At 36.8% G+C, this 17,036-nt stretch overlaps 1 long non-coding RNA gene across 1 annotated transcript; it reads left to right on the top strand.

Moving 5' to 3' along the window:
• The first annotated feature begins 6 nt into the window (after positions 1–6).
• LOC107195547 lies at positions 7–3,705 on the top strand. Its single transcript, XR_001516735.2, has 3 exons — positions 7–236; positions 1,103–1,202; positions 2,073–3,705. It is a non-coding gene; the product is annotated as an uncharacterized LOC107195547 (long non-coding RNA).
• The last annotated feature ends 13,331 nt before the right edge of the window (positions 3,706–17,036 follow it).

Genomic DNA, 17,036 nt, shown 5'->3' with positions numbered 1-17,036 from the left:
TACCCCCGAAGCTCGGGGCCGAGGGGATCGCTGCAGTCTGGGCTGGGGCCCCCGCCGGATCGAACCGCGGGAAAGGGAAGCATGCATGGAACCTCCGCAAACTGGATGAGAATCCATCTTCCACCCGAGCTGGGAATAGACTTTATAAAAGATATTATGTAATGGAGTCTCGGGAAGCTCGAGACGCCTCCAGCAAAGCTGCTGGTGAATTAATTAAGTGCTTTTAAACGGTCTAGGTAAATATTCCGCGGCGGGTGGGGAGGACTGTTGGGGGCTGCTGTAGCTTGAGTTGAATTTTAACTGTCCACATCCTGTATGTTTTGTCGCTGTGCTGTCTGCGTCGAGGTGCTATATTATGGAATGGGGTGGGGAGTGAATGGAAAGTAACAGCTGAATTTTTTTCCCTTGAGTAAAGCCGAACACTGGATTATCACAAGTCTTAACATGACTAGATCCGTATATCTCATGCATCATAAATGTCATCTGAAATTGCCCTTTTCTTTCCCAAGCTCATGGACGAAAGTGGTGGGTTTTAGTTTTTTCATTTATTACGAATATTAATAAAGAAGATGCATGGTTAACATTTTTTGTGATAAACTAGGATTTTAAAAAAGCAACAGAAGTGATGCAAAATGCGTCGCGTGGAGACTGTTTCCCTTCTGTGGTTGTCAGTAGAGGCTCTGTAGTGGCCCAGCATTCACAGGATATGTACCAGAGTCAATAAAATTGGAGAATTAACAAGAAGTAACTTGGATCAGTGTGGGGAAAAAAAAAAAAAAAAATCCGGTCCAGGGGCAAATGTGAAGTGGGAATGGCCAGGGGGCATTCTGATCCAAAATGGTCGGATTGCAGGAATGTGGCAGCCAAGTGGATCCTGAAAATCGTGACTAATGAACCAAAAGTTAATAGCATGGCAGTGTAAGGAGAAAGGAAACAAAGATGCCTTTGAAATCTTCTGTTTGCGGAACAAATTTATACTTATTATAAATATTTTGGTTTAACTATAATCCTGAACGGAAAAGCCAAAGTTACCAGTGGAATATTCCCCAGTCACTGGCATCAGAAAACTAACATTTCTCCAATCATATTTCTTTGTCCTGAGGAAATGAAGAGGCTCATTAATGAGCACTGATTATCAGAGGGTAATAAGAGAAGATGTTCACAATTGGAAAAGTGGGAGTGAGCCTCCCATTTTCTAGAAGGTAAGCCCTTCTAGAGCTGTTGGGATGACTAGTTTCCAGGGATGTTGTACAGACAATTCCTGCAGTTGTGTAGGAGATCAAATTTAGATGATCTCCAAAGGACCTCATGTCCTAAGGTATAATTGTAAATATTAAGTGGTAAAATCATTTAAAATGTGCTAGGTTTTTTATTAGCAAAATTCAAAAATTAATGCCACGCAGTGCTGTTTAACATGAGTGTTTCTTGTACCCCAACTAGGCAGCAGCTCTTCACTGTGAGATTTGCCAACAAACTGTCATCATTGTGCTGTGTTAAAAGGCTCTTTCCACTCTTGCAGAGGAGGTTATCTATATTTCTATTCAAATGCCAGTATAAAGACATTATTAAAATGTAGCAGATAACATTGTAGGACTCAACAGGAAAAGCCAAGGTCAGGTGATAGAAGAATGTACAGAGCCACTTTTGTTTGAAAAAGTGTCATAATCATTGTCAAGTTCTTGCTTTTTTGTTTGTGTTTTTTATTTTCTTTTTTAAAGACACTGTATCAAGGGTTAGGGAAAGCTAGAGATTGAATACAGGCAATGGACAATATAGAGGTCACCAGAACCATCTGGAAGGTAGATAAAGGCTGACTCTCATGGGAATTCAAGCCTGACTTAGAAAGGACTGTAGCGAGTCTTAAGACTTAAGATGGATATATCAACTCAGAAATTTTAAGTTACAAGTGGTCCTTTGCCATAGAATTAATAGAGAAGCAAAGGAGAAAACAAGAAAAGTTACTTGAAACCTGTAACTAGTGGCAAATAAGAAATCTGCAAGGGCCTGACAGTTTCTCAGAAACCAGAGTGTGAACCAGAAGCTCAGTTACAAAATAGCTGTTTCTTCCTCAGATCCAGGAGGTGCTACAAAGTGGCCAGAAGCCAAGAGGATGAGATTGATGCTCAAACACAGGATTTCCTCATCTTTTAGAGACCAGACTAAGCATACAGAAGAGAAGCTGAGTGGGCCCAACATGGTGGCAATTGCGAGTCAAAGAAAAAAAGTGAACTGGGAGGGATTACATAGACCCTGAAAGACATGTAGAAATGTAAGAATCACACATGGAACATGGTTTAATGCTTCCTCCTCTGGGAAGTATCTTGAGCTTATTCCCTTATTTCCCTTATCTATCCTATAACGTTTTATAAGTACCTCTGCTTGTGGCATTTATTATGTTATGTTATAAATCTTTCTCTAGATAGCTCTGAACTTGGATTGACAGCTCATTGGAGGGTCATGATTTATAAGAATGCATGCATGCGTGAGTGAATTGAAAATGAGAGAGAGGGAAATTACAGACCAAAAGTTATTTTGAACATTCTTGTCTGTGGCCTTCTCTTTTGGTTTTAGTAAATGCTTCTAAAATAAGCACTTAAAAGGATAGTTGAGGCAGAAGAGAGTTTTCCGAACTAGGAAGGAAAAAAAAAAAATCCTACAGGTAGGAAAGGAAAGGGAATTAGAATATACTTCTTTCTGATGGAGGTCTGGAAGTAGAGATAGCCTGCCCTCTATTGGTCGTTGGGGGTTGGATGGGAGGGGTTTGCACATTATTGAAAATGTCTGCAAATTCAAGTGGCCAGTTGGGAGCCTAACAGAAAGTGGAAATGAAAGAGCAGTAGACAGAACTCTGCTGTTAGAGCCCACCTCCCTATCACAGCCTCCCTACTCTAGTCACACTCTGGGATGTGTATGCTCTTTATGTTTTCTCTTTCTGAAAAGAAAAAGAAAATGTAGAAGTTGCCTTTAAAGTATAACATACACGCTTTTGGAATGGAGTTGCACAAGAGTAAAAGTCTCGTTTATTGTGATGTTGCACATGTATTAGAAAGATCTATGAAGAGAGCAGGGAACGGGTCTAGCTTCTTTCATTCTCTTCCCCCCATTTCTCTCATCCCCCTCAGCTGGAATAGTCTCTACATGAGTTCTCAGTCTAGGCTTGGACCATTTCAGTGATGTAGGGGGACACCTAGTTTGGAGACTCAGCCATCTGAACTCGAACTCTGGATCTGGTACTTGGGCTATGTTATCACCACCTAGTACCTCATTTTACTAAGGGAGTTCCTGTCTTATCTAGCCTGCCTGTGTATGGTAGCTGCTCCAGAACTACTGGAAAAATAGTAAGTCAGATTGTTTTGACTGTTCTAGGTCTCTTGCATGTCCATATAAATTTTAGGATCAGCTTGTCAATTTCTGCAAAAAAATCAGGTGGTATTTTGATAGGGATTCCATGTAATCTGTAGATCAGTTTGGGTAGTATTGCCATTTTAACAATATTAAGCATTCCCATCCATGATCATTTTCTTTCCATTTATTAAGGTTTGGCCTAAATTTGTGCCCCACCTCCCCTCTTCCCCCTCCTCTCCCAAGTTTGAACATGGCATTTATCTGTTCTGAATTTGCTTCTTCCTTTGTAAAATGGAGATAACAATACCAACCACACAGGGTACTGCGTGAATAAAATGGTGGTTCTCCTTTGTGTTGTCATTTTTAGAGTCTTTTTAATTAAGTGTCTCCTCAAGTTTTATGCCTGAGCTGGAATCCCTGCTATGTGATATCTCAGCACCTATCACTATGCAACATCTGTCTGACCAGATATTTGCTTTTTTTTTTTTTTTTCCTTTTTATGATCTTGTTGATCCCACTTTGGCAGTTTGTCCAGTGTTGGAGTTGTAGCCTCTGTGAACCCGTTCCAGTCTAAGACTTATTTTAAAGGACATTAATTAAAAATAATGATAATGATAGTAGCAGCTAAGCTTTATAGAGTGCTTGCTAATAAACACTTCACATGGGTTATTTTAATTAATCTACAGACTAGCCCTATATATGATCTCCGATGGCTTATATTGTCTTCATTTTATAGTTGAGAAATTTGAGGCACAGAAGGTTGAATGACTTGGAAGGAGTCAGAGCTATGATGATGACTGTCAGGTTTGAAACCAGTTCTAGTCTGCCTTGAGAACCTGTATATTTGACTGCCTCATGCACTAAGTTGGAAAATAGAGAGTTGCTTTTCTTTCAATTGTATTGCTTTTTGTGGGCCTAATTTAATACTGTTAATATCTATGACAATATCTTTCCTTCTTTGCTAATTTGCATATGAAAAGTTAAAATAGTGAGTAGCACTTTTCTCAAAATGGAAACATCTTCATTGTTTTTGTAATTACCGAATAACTATTTATGTAGTTTACTATGTGCATATACTAAATTACCTGGGTGTATTACCACATCTAATCCTCATTATAATCTGATGAGGTAGATATATAATCACCTGCATTTTTATAGGTGGCGAACCAGAAATACAGAAAGGATAAGTAATATGCCCAGTGTCAAACTTATTTAAAAGGAAAAATTGAGATTCAAACCCAGGCAATATGGCTCCAGAATGCACATTATACAATGCTATTCCTAATATATATCTTTTATGACTATATGCTCATTGGGGGAAAAAAATGAGAAAAATACAAACAAGTTTTAAAAAAGAAAGAAAAATCCAAAATCCCACCATTGAGATATTAACCACTAATGACATTTATTATACATTCTTGTATAATGACATTTATTATACATTCTTTCCCCCATAAAGTGTAAAATATAAAATGGAATATGCATTCTAGTTTGTAATTGCTTTTTCACATACGTATACATGGCATATTGATCTTTAGGATCAATAATTGTGTCCTTTTTACCACTGAATAATATTTCATTGAGTGAGTGTACCATATTATATTTAACAATGCCATATTAATATGTCTTTAGGGCTTTTTGTTTATTTATTTTACATTTTCACTGTCATCAGGCTGCAAATGCATTCCCATTTAGCCAAAGTTTTAAACACTTGTCCAATGATTGCTTTGGTAAATTTCTAAAGTGTAATTGTTAATTATGGGTCAAAATTGTTAATTATTGTTAAAAATGGGTCAAAAAGTCTGCCCATTTTTTGCATGCATTGCCAGATTGCCTTCCAGAAGGTTTTATCTGCACTCATTCCCTCTAACACTTAGTAAAGGTGCTCATCTCCCCAGTGAGGGGATCCTTCAGATAAAAACCTTTTTTTGTTACTTGAAAAGCACCTGACATTGTAAAACTTTTTATTGTTGTTGTTTCATAACTTTTAGAAATTGTGTTCCCATTCATTATTTCAATAGATCTTTAAAAATGCTCAACATTTAGGAGATTTAGCTATATGAATCATCAAATGTTTTAACCTTACAAATTACCAAGTCATGTAACTTGGCACATTGTATGCAGTATGATTTTGAAGAAAAATGTCATGTCTTCAATTAAAAATTTCCCCCAAGGAAGGAGTGTTTTTAGAAAACTGAACTAATAAAAGGTAATAAATGATTGGGTCTCTTCAAAAGATGAGGCTATTTGAGTTGATATTCTGTGCTTGCAGGCAGTCTTCTGGATTGCTGGGAAAAGTAAGTGTAAGAAAATTGAGAAGACAGGACCCGACCTTGCATGCATTATGGCACAGAGGAAGAGTTTCCACTTATTACAGTGCTATCTACCTCTCCATCTTCTGTCTACCCAGCCTCCTGTTCTCCTATGTGGTTCTAATAGTCTGAAGATTCATAGATCCAAATTGCAGACACTTTCCTCCAAATTTACATGACATTACATGACATTACATTTACATTACATGTTAAGAAATACAATTCAATTTATTCCAAAAATGATGGTATTACTCAAAACATTCTTATAATGTTTATTTTGGAATTACCTTATGTAGTCCCATGAGAAAATAGCCTCATTGTTTAATCATCTTTTCTGACCAAACATATTAACTCAGGTAGATTATACTCTTCATTCACCAGAGTTGGCTCTAATTTACATTTTATAATCTCTCTCAAACTGATCCTCAAAGGATGAGATATGTTGGGACTATTTAAAAGAACCAACACATGCTCCAGAGACAATATCAAAAAAAGAGCTAGAAAAAAAACGGTAGGCATTGGTTGTTTCCATAAGCATATAGGTTTCCAAGTGACTACTGGCAAGGAGACATCACTCATTTGAATGTAAATTCTAATATGGTAATGTTCATTAGAATTCTGATATTTTTATACTCCTATATTTCATACAGCTATTTTGTCATTGAAATGAGACTTCATTACCTACTTTCTGGGAGGAAATGGTCGTGATCACCAATATCTATGTTCCTTCTTTTCATTCTGGACATACAACTAGACAGCACTTACCAGCTTCCTTGCAGTTAGATGGATGGTGCGTTGGATTGTGGATGGAAGTGATGGGGACCTTGCATAGGCTGGCTTCTAAAACCTCTCCACAATCCTGCATATTTTTTAATTCTCTCTGCTGGCTGGCTGCAGAGCATACCACAGAGGACTCTGAGGCCCTATAAGACTTTGGAACCACTAAATGGGTAGATCCTAGGTTCTTGGATGACTGCATGAAGCAGACCTTCCATGTAAGACACATTCACATATACACACCTCACTAAATCTCAGTGTGATTTGAGTGAGAAATGAATCTTTACCGGGATAAGTCACTGAGATTTGAGGCTTGTTGGTTACAGCAGTTAGTCTATCTTAACATACTATTTTAGCTTAAAAAGAAATAACATTAACTATTCATTCAGGCCCTAGCTACTATTATATCTTCTCAGACAAAATGCAATTTCAACATGCACTTAGAACCAACTCCCATTTGTTTCTTGACTATATAACGAATGTATAATGATTAGGTTACCAATCCTGGCATTTTAAATATTTTCAATATTATAATGTTCCAAGAAGACCTTAGCATTTTGTTAATACTCAGTAGTGGCAATTAAAATAAGTAATATCTTGCACTTACTCAAATGAAAGGGTGACCATCTATGTTATACTACCCTGTGAGTTTTATTTCCCAAGCCTCCACATCTCAGACTATCTCTGTCCATGACTTTATAGTGGGTTACCAAGGTGTGCGCTAAGAAGAATGTGGCTCTTCAGACCCTCAGTTTTCTTTTTCTCCAAGTCCTTCAGAAAATATTACTTTCTCTCCAAGCCTCTTTTGCAGCACTGCCCATGTGTGTTCCCCTTTCAGGCCTTCCTCACCAGTATCATCCTCCTTTCGTCAGCACCTGTGGGTTTATTATGGACTTCTATTTATCATTTGAACTTAAATAACAGTTGAATCTTTTGATATTAGATTCTAATGTAATCAGATCCATCTTCTTTATCATTAATTTTCTTTGATGGCTTAATGTGTCTTGATGATCTTATTGGCCACATCGGTTGTTCTTCATCAGCTTTTTCCAGCTCAAACTAAAGTTCATGCAACAAATCAAGTTCATGAACAAAATGCTAATTGCCAGTGAATTGACTGTGTAAATGACTACTGGTCTGAGATTAGCAAGAAAACTGGAAGATTGAGCTCCTAAGGCATGAAACCATGGAGGAAGATAATATCGTGTCTACATCATCAGCTAATTACTGCCAAAGATCATGTCATGTTTCCTATTTAGATTTGCCAGGGAGAAGAGCACACTGGCAGCGCCAATCAAGGGTGTTTGAAGAAGAGGTCTATTTTTTTTTCCTTGACAAATTATTGCCTAAATCAGGAACGTCCTCAACAATGGTGAGGCATTGTGCCATAAAGTGCTCAAATGAAAAGAACATGATCTTGGGAATCAGATTGACCCAGGATCAGATTCTGACTGTGTTCATCACTGTCTGTGTGACTTTGAATAAGTTATGTAATAAGTTTCATTTTTCGCATCAGTCACTTAGAAAATTAGCACCTACAGAATTCTGAACATTAATAGGTACTTAATAAGTCTCCTAACATTTTCAATGATGAAATTTTTTAAAACCTGTCCAGATATCCACTAACTGTTTGGTACTTAAAAAGTTTTTGAGATGGGGGTCTCGTCTGTGATTCTAGAACATAGTAGTACTTCTGGTCTGTGTGAGGATCAAACCCAAGAACTTCACCTCTCAGTAATTATACTCCCCAGCAATGTCACTTTTCATGTCTGTCTTCCCACTTAGGGGAGACAGGACTGGGATTTCAAAGCCAGGAAGCTGGATCCGGAATTCCTAATCACTACTCTTAAATGTCACCTTTCTTGTGTATGGGCAACTGGTAAATCAGCAGTTTCAACATAGTATAATAAAGGTTTACACGAGGAAACTGGAGAAAGTTTCACAAAAACTTTTCATGAAGGAGAAGATAGTTGGGTTGGATCTTTAAGGAAGAATACATACCAGTGTTAGGGGTTGAGGGAGGGAGGAGAAGAGATTGCAAGCAAAGAAAACAGTGATGTGCCTAGAATAGGGCTTGGTAAATAGTAGGTGTTTAATAAATGTTGAAAGAAAGACGAAAACATGTACTTTTGCAATGGAAAAAAAAAAATGAAGCTTGAGGTGACTGGATGCCTTGTGGCAGCCGTTAGAAGACAAAGCCAGTAAGGTTGGGCTGGATGGTTAAGCACCAAAATCTGTAGCAGAGTTTAGACTTCATTCTATAGGGAAATGTTTGGAGCTTTTAGAGACAAATGACCTCATCAGATTCTCGTTTTATAAAGACACCATGTTTTATGTATTTTAAGACTTTTTAAATAATATTTTAACATCGAAAGTGATATGCGTCACACATTTGACAGCATGTCATAGTTTAATTGGCAGCTGTTTATTTTCTTTCTCAGGAGTATATAAAATAATGTTGCTTACAAGTGATGGTATCTTATATTTAATAAAAAGTTAAAGTTATGGCAACAGAATAAGAGAGGAACACCGAACGGAAGCAAGAAAACGACTTGGGAGATGTATGAAGTGACATAGTTGTGAGATCATGAGCTATGATTCAAAACCAAACATGCCACAATGGATTTTGAAATTCCAAATAGATTAGGAGTTCCTGAGTTTAGCAGGTTCAACTTTTCCATTGTGTTCTTTGCCGCATGTTTAAAACCTAAAAAAATAAAACCTTCTAGTTTTAATTAAAACAATATTTTCTCAGATGAATAATTTAAGTATGAAGAGTATCATTTAGTATCTATTAGGCTTCAAAATAGATGAAGCCCATTGAGGCTGAAGTCCCCTCCAGTACTCTACCCAAAGGCGTCTGATCCTTACTCTGAAATTTCTCACAGAAATAAAAAAAAAATAAAATAAAAATTAAGTATTGAAAGAGGCTTCAGATATCCTCAGGTCCAATTCCTTCATTTTATAGATGAAAAAAGTGAGGTGCTGATTACCTTGTATTTGCTGACTCTCAGCAGCCTCAGACGTGAAGGCTATAGCATGGAACCCTCCATGCATCCTCTGTGTTAGCAGGTTGCTTGTGTGTCTACCTCTGGATGACCTCTGACTCTAGCTCTACTACTGAGTAGACAGGACAAAGGGGTATTTGCCTTCAATCATCACAATTTAGAATTAATAAATTGGTTATTAGTTCTCCTCTCTTTTTTGACTCATTCTATTGCTGATATCTTATTCTTTTGCCTAGATACTTGGTTGTCTGCATCCTAACCTCAGCTGATCTGTCATGGTGTCTGGGATTGTGCTCTGTTGCCTGGGTTATTTGTTGCCTGAGTTTCTGGTGGGTAACACCTGTCTTTGTGTGTACCAGCTACTACCCTGCCACCCTGAGGCACTTCTTCTGGTCCCAGAGTAGCCTTCTCTAGAAAATAGAACTCCCCATATTACTGTTTTCCTTCCATCTGACTCCAGATTGTTTATATGGCATGCTGGATGGATTTCTGTTGAATATTTGCTTCTTTCTCAAAGCCTCCAAATCTGGAACATTTATTTCATATGAAAACCCCCTTTCTTTTAATCTCTAAGAAACAGTACACACCAGTAGGCTATGTGGGGCTACATCTCTTCTTGGTTAGGCCAACTTTTCTATTCATTGGGGATTCCTTCTAATGGGCTTCATTGATCAAGCATTTGTTCTGATTCATCAGTGCCCATAGAGTTTAGTTATTAAATATTTTCATGTCTCTTCTGCTTCCTAGCAACTATTAATTGAGCACATGCAACTGAGTATATGCTAAATGTTTCACATATCTTAACTCTTTAATCTTCATAGCAACCTCATCATAAGGTATGATCAGACATATTTTTATAGAAGAGGAACTGAGAAGCTCAGAGAAATTACATAAATATCCCAAGATCATAGGTCATGTGCCTGAGTTAGGATCAAATCTAGGTTTGGTGACTTCGTGCCTCAGTATGACACTATAGTACCCTCTACCAAGTTCCAGCTCATTGTTCATTGAGTCTGGTCTGCTTATCTTATTCCAGAGTTAGACCTTCTTGCCTAGGCTGCTGGGTGCTTCCATGTTCTTATAGATTAGGGCAGTGGTCATTTTTCTATTTAGAAAAATGAGTTTACCCAGCCTTACTGACTGACTGAACTTCCAGGTCTTTTTCATCCCCTTAGCGTCCAATTCACCCTTGTCCTGCTGCTCAACTATGTAAATCCCGCTTTGATGATGCACGAACTGTATATGTCACTGTCAGACTTGTGCAAGAATTTGGCCATCTTTCTTTATTCTCTTATCTTCAAAAAGTCACCAGAGAACTAAGGAGAGAGTGTCCTCTGGTTTCAGATTCGTGCCTCATTCTAGAACTCTCTTTTTTATTTTTAAGTTCCTAAAGTGAAATTCCTAAAAGTAGATCATCAGGGCAGCTTACCTGCAAATAGAACAATAAAGCACACATTTAAGAAATTCCTTAAAGTCGACCTGATGGTTTAGGTTTGAGTAGGTCATGATACCATGTAACATTGTGCGTAAAAATAGCTAATATTTATAGAGCACTTAAAGTACTCTCATTTCTATTTTCAATACTTTGTGCACATCCTCTCATTGAATGCCCTACAACTCTATGCACTAGGTACTATCATTATCTTCATTTCATAGATGAGGAAACCAAGTCACAGAATAGTTAATTAACTTGTCTTAGGTTGTCACCCAGGTTCTAAGTGAAAGAATCAGGCTCTCTGATTTTTAGATAGGCTATCTGATTCCAGAGCACAGGCTCTTAATAAAGCCTAAAGATTATATTTTACTTAAGAAATATATGAGACTCAGATATACAGGTGAGTATTGTTTTTGAAGGGCTAACATTGTCACCTTGAGAAAATAAATCCATTTTTTAAGAATGTTGCCATTTCTCAAAATATTTTTTGAAATTGATCTCTGATTTCATTACAAATCTATAAGAAAATTAGACTCATTAGACTCATATCTTGGTTTTGATAAAAGTAGCATTAACAGTATAAAAATATTTCCATAAGTCAATAAAAATGATGAGCATTGCCTCCCCCAAATGAAAATATATTAGGATAGGTAACTCCTCAAAGAAGAAATGTAAATGACCAATAAACATATGAAAAGATGTTCAATTAAATACAGCCGAAGACACTCAAGTTAAAACAATGAGAAAATCCTTCTCATCTGTCAGATTGACAAACATTTTTAAAGATTGGCAATATCCAGGATTAGTAAGGTTGTGGGACGGGGAACAAACATTTTCAAGAATTATTGGTGATAGTATAACTTGGTACAATTTTTTTCTGGGAGGCCGTAATCCAGATATCATAATATTAAGAATTTATTCTAAGGAAGGAGTTCTTATTCTAAAAACTCTTTTTCTAAGAAGAGAATGAGGTCAAGTCTACAAATATTTAGCAACCAGGATGTGCATCATAGTCTTGACTCTACCCAAAGGCTTGAAAATAAACTGAAAAATTGAAAATAAACTGAAAATAAACTGAAAAATTGAAAATAAACTCCATTACTAGAGTTCTGATTAAATCTATGTAATGGAAAATTATAGTTATTAAAATAATATGGTTCTATATTGTATTGGAGAGATATCCACAATATAGTGTTGAATTTTTTAAAGCAAGTAATAATATAACAATTATGATAGACTCTCACTCATTTCATTTATATCTGTATCTCCATATCTACCTCTCTATACCCAAACACACACACATATAGATGGTATTCTGGAAAAGCTAGTTACTACTATATTAAGAATGATTATCTCTGTGTGTTAGGATTTCATATAATTCTCTTATATTTTATTCTTTCATGCCATTATTTCATGAAATATATTCTCATATTGTTAAATTTTAATTTTATAATATTCTCTTTGTAATTAGGGAAAAATTAATCTATTTATTTTTTTAAAAAAAATGACTATTACCTAGCTGGATCATTTACAATCTTTACTGGACTTGGTTTGCAATAATTTTGTACTGTACTGAAGATAAGAAATATACACTCACAAATGAAGTGAGCTTGCTATTGCTAAAGACATTCTTTTGTTATGTGAAACAAAGATCAATCTCGAAAAAGAATTTATGAAATTATTTCATAATATCATTGAAATAAGAGTCTCCAAATGGCGATGGCATTTAAGTGTTCAGCACTTATTTGAAAATATAATTCTGGACTGTTTGTTAACAAAATCATCGCGGCACTTTTATTGTTGTGCCTCATATCCTCTGTTTATTTATATCAGTTTTCATAAAAAATTTGAGAGAGCTGAGCCCTAAAGAAATTCTCTCACTCGGTGGATGAACAAGCTGTAATTTCTTTTGCTTTGGCATGCATCTGTAAATGAATGCATATTTTTACTTGCTTGACCAAGCTCAGGAATCTGCAAGTCTGCTAACATTGCATTATGTGGATGCTGCCCTGAATGAAACCATGTGCCCTGTCGTAAAAGCTGAGGATGCGCTTGTGGAATTTATTTTATTCCGATTTATGAGGACTGCTGCACACAAATAGATTATTGTAGTGTCTGTGATTAATGGGACACCACACGGCTGTGTGGACTTCATAAATCATTTGATGCAATGTCTGAGTGAATTTTACTTGCAAAATCAGTTTCAATCAACTTGGCTTAAAAACCAGGTAAAGCAGAAGGATGTGTCCAGTTGTGGGAGGTATTGAAGTGGTGTAGCAGTCACTACTGGGTCCAGTTTTATGTCTCCTATTATCAGTGATGTGGAACAGTGAATAAGCAGCACCTTAATTAAATCTGCAGATGGAATTGGAAATGTCACAAATGCTGAGAAGTCCAGGGAAATGATACAAATTGGCTAAAAGTGATAAGTAGGAACTGGAATAAAAGCCAAAAATACAACAGACCTGAGCATGTGTGCACACCTGTACACACACAAGAATCAATAAATGATTAAAGAAATCAGTTAATTTTATAAGTCTTTTAAGATCTCAAATATCAAATGAAAACAGTTTGGGAATAATGAATATTTAAAAAGAATGACTACAGGGTTTTATTCTAAGATCGATAGTTAACATTTGTTTTGTTTTTAAAATAATGATTTTATTGCTTTTTTGATACATATTCATCATCAAAGAATCAAAAGCTACAGATCAGCAGCAACAACAAAATATTCTATAATCTCATCATTCAGTGGGATATATGAACATATATACACAAAAATGAGAAAAAGAGATCATATTGTATATTCAGTTTGGTATCCAACTTTAGTTATGTAAGAATACTTTGTCGTTTATTTTTTTTTAAAGATCAAGTTTCTGAGAACCTTGCTCTGTACCCACCTTTCTCTTGCTCATTAAATTTGTTCCCTTCAAGTTTAGTGATTAGAAGCCCTGAGAAAGTGACAAAAGGCTAATATTTGTAAAGGCTAAAGCTATAGAGAGAGAGAAAAAAAGAATTTCCTTTGAATACTCTGCCAGCTCCTCAGAAATTCCTGACATCACGTTATTCATCTATTTCTCTTAGCCCTCATGGGTCAGCCTTTCACCAAGAGAACAGTCTCAATTCCCCCTGTCTTTCCTGACCTTGTCGGGAGTCTGGCCCTTTGGTCGTCAGAATTATTGGCAGTTCAGCGGAATCACAATTATGAACTAAGGGACACTCCTATTTCCTCAAACAATTTAAAAGGAGGAGGAAATTCCCTACATTAACGATTATTCACAAGGAAGTTGATAATCCAGGACAAACAGCCCTCGTGGGGTGGAGTCAGGGGAGGGGTGACAGGAAGAAAGGAAGAAAAGTCTGCTTTTTTCCCTTCTGGAATACAGCTCTGAGCTTGCATGAATGTGCGTATAAGATGGAATTTCATCGCTAAGGAAAACGGAATAAATGAAGTAAAAGTCTAATTCAAACAAACACAGGCAGGATATGAATCCTATTCGGAATCAAACCGGAAAGTGTAGGGAGAAGGTTACAAAATCAAGGGAGAGTGACATTTCTGGGAGTTAAACTGGGAATGTTGAATTTGGCATTAGGTGGACTTCTGCTTTCCCAGTTCTCGGTTCTTGGTGAGGAGGATCGCACAGGCTGGCCTGGGTTAATCTGTCATCCAAGTGGCCAGTTAAAATGGAAAGAACCATGGGCAGGAGTCCATGGATATTGGTTTCCAGGTTTCTCCTCAACCACCTGGTTGTCATTAAACAATCCCTATCACCTCTTTGGCTCTCAGTTTTCTCATTTCTGAAATAAAGAGTTTGACTTGGATCATCTCTAACATCTTCAATAGACCTGTGGTTCTTAATCTTGACCACACATTAGAACTTCCCTGGGAACTCTCCCGCAAAGCCCTCCCTCCAGGACATTTACATCAATCTCTGGAATCGAATAGGTGTCAGTATTTTTATGCTCCTTAGGTAATTTCAGCGTGCCTCCAAGTATGCAATCTCTGAACTATACTAGATGATTTTTGATTCTTAAAAAAATTAAGAAAAATGATTGCTAACATTTATTGGATACTCACTTTACAGAAGCACTTTACAAATTAAGCCTCATTTAATACTTTCAAGGACCTCAGGAGTTAAAAATTGATCATTCCTCCAATACTACAAATGCAGACATTAAGGCTGGGACTGCTTAGGCAATTTCTCTGAGGTTACCCAGCAAATAAGTTGTGAGCTAGAATTGGAACATAGGCAATTTGATGCCAGAACCCAGGATCCTGACTGCTAAGCCATACTGAAATATAGAAATCTGATCAGCCTCTTGTAAGTAGAGTTAGGCTTTGGAAATTTTGTAGAGTTAATATATTTTCCATAAAAATAAAACTGCATGAGAACATTTCCTTCTGGTTCTATTTCCTGTCTCTACTACTAGTTTTCTAATTCATTTTAATTTTCACTCAGAAGTAAGTGAAATAGGGGCTGGGTTGTGAAGCATCTGTACAAGTATTGCCATCTATACTGTTACCTAGTACTTACACACTGCTTACTATGTGCTAGTCACTATATTAAGTGTTTTTTGTGTTTCTATATATTCTTCAAAATGACTGCAATATTTTGAAGCACCTCTCATCAAGGAGTAGAGTCTATTTCTTCATCTCTTGACTGTAGACTTGGCCATATGACTTGCTTTGGCCAATGAGATATCTTCAAATATGACAGAAGAAAGGCTTGAAAAGTCCTTGGGTGCTTACATGTGATCTCACATTTCCAGCCATTAGAACCCAGCCACCACATGAAGTTCAGGCTACACGGTTAAATGCTGGAGGTGCACAGCTCAGTTACCCAAGTCAAGTGTGAGATATACAAGTGAGGCCCCAGATGACCTGCTAGCTGACTGTCAGCACAAGAATGAGCCCAGGCAAGACCAGCAGGGGAAGCTCTTAGTTGAGCCTAGTGCAGACTGTCAACCCAAAGAATCATGAGCTAATAACTGTTTTAAACCACTGAATTTGGGGGCAGTTTTGTATGCATCAGAAGCTAACTGACACGTATGTATTAACTCCTTTATTTCTCATATAACACTATGATGTAGACTTTGTCATTGTCTTTATATTACAGATGAAGAAACTGGAGTACAAGAAAGTTAAGTAATTTGTCCAAAGTCATTTAGCTAGGAAGTGGTTGTGCCAGGATGTGAACCCAAATAGACTGGTTCTAGAATCATGCTCTTAATCTCCATGCTATACCATCTCATAAGTGCATATCTTACAAGTGTATGGTTTATTGCATTCATTTTCAATGACCTGGACCAAAAAAAAAAAAAAAATTTTATCAGAACTTTCATCTATAACATTATCATTCTCTCTCATATTTTTACCCATTTGTTCTTTCAGTGTTTATTAAACTTCTACTATTTCCAGGCCCTGTGCCAGGGACTAGGGCTACAAGGAGATCACAGGTTATAGGAAGAGACAATTACATCAATAAATAATTACAACACAAGATGAAAAGTGCTATTATATAGACTTTCAGAAAGAATTGTCATGGCAAAGGTGAGGTGATTAGCTTTTGCTAAGGGGGATCTAGGAAGTCAAAGCTTCTCATACCATCATATCATTATTTTTTTTTCATATCTTCCTTATGTATTTAAAAATATGGGGAAATGCTTCTTTATTAACATTTATTTTATATTTTTCCTATCTTCCTGTCTTCTCTCCTCCCTCTCTCCTTCCTTCCCTCCCTTCTTCCTTCCTTCCATCCTTCCTTCCTTTTTTCATTCTATTGTTTTCAAATATCTGTTGAGTACCCACTTTGTTGTCAGGCGCAGTTTCTCTATGAACAAAGCAGAGGAGGTTTCTGCTTTTATGGAGCTTATACTGAAATCAGTGGAGACAGATCACAAATAAGCAAGAAAAACTTATTGATGATAAGTGCTTTACAGAAACATAAAGCAGATGTGTGAGGGTCATCTCAGGTGGACCAAGTGGCTGCTTTAGATGGAATAGTTAGAGAAGATTTCTTTGAATAAGTAAATCTTTAAGCTAAAATATAAGTGACTATAAGTAAACCATTCAAATATGAGGCAGAAGAGTTTTCCCTGCAGTGGGGACAGCCAGTGGCAATCCCTAGGCTGAGAACAAGCTTGGAAACATGAGGACAT

This window comes from Pteropus alecto, unplaced genomic scaffold, assembly GCF_000325575.1.
Source record: "Pteropus alecto unplaced genomic scaffold, ASM32557v1 scaffold61, whole genome shotgun sequence".
Taxonomy (NCBI): domain Eukaryota; kingdom Metazoa; phylum Chordata; class Mammalia; order Chiroptera; family Pteropodidae; genus Pteropus; species Pteropus alecto.
The sequence above is the reverse complement of the archived record's forward strand: the minus strand, read 5'-3'. Positions and strand labels throughout refer to the sequence as shown.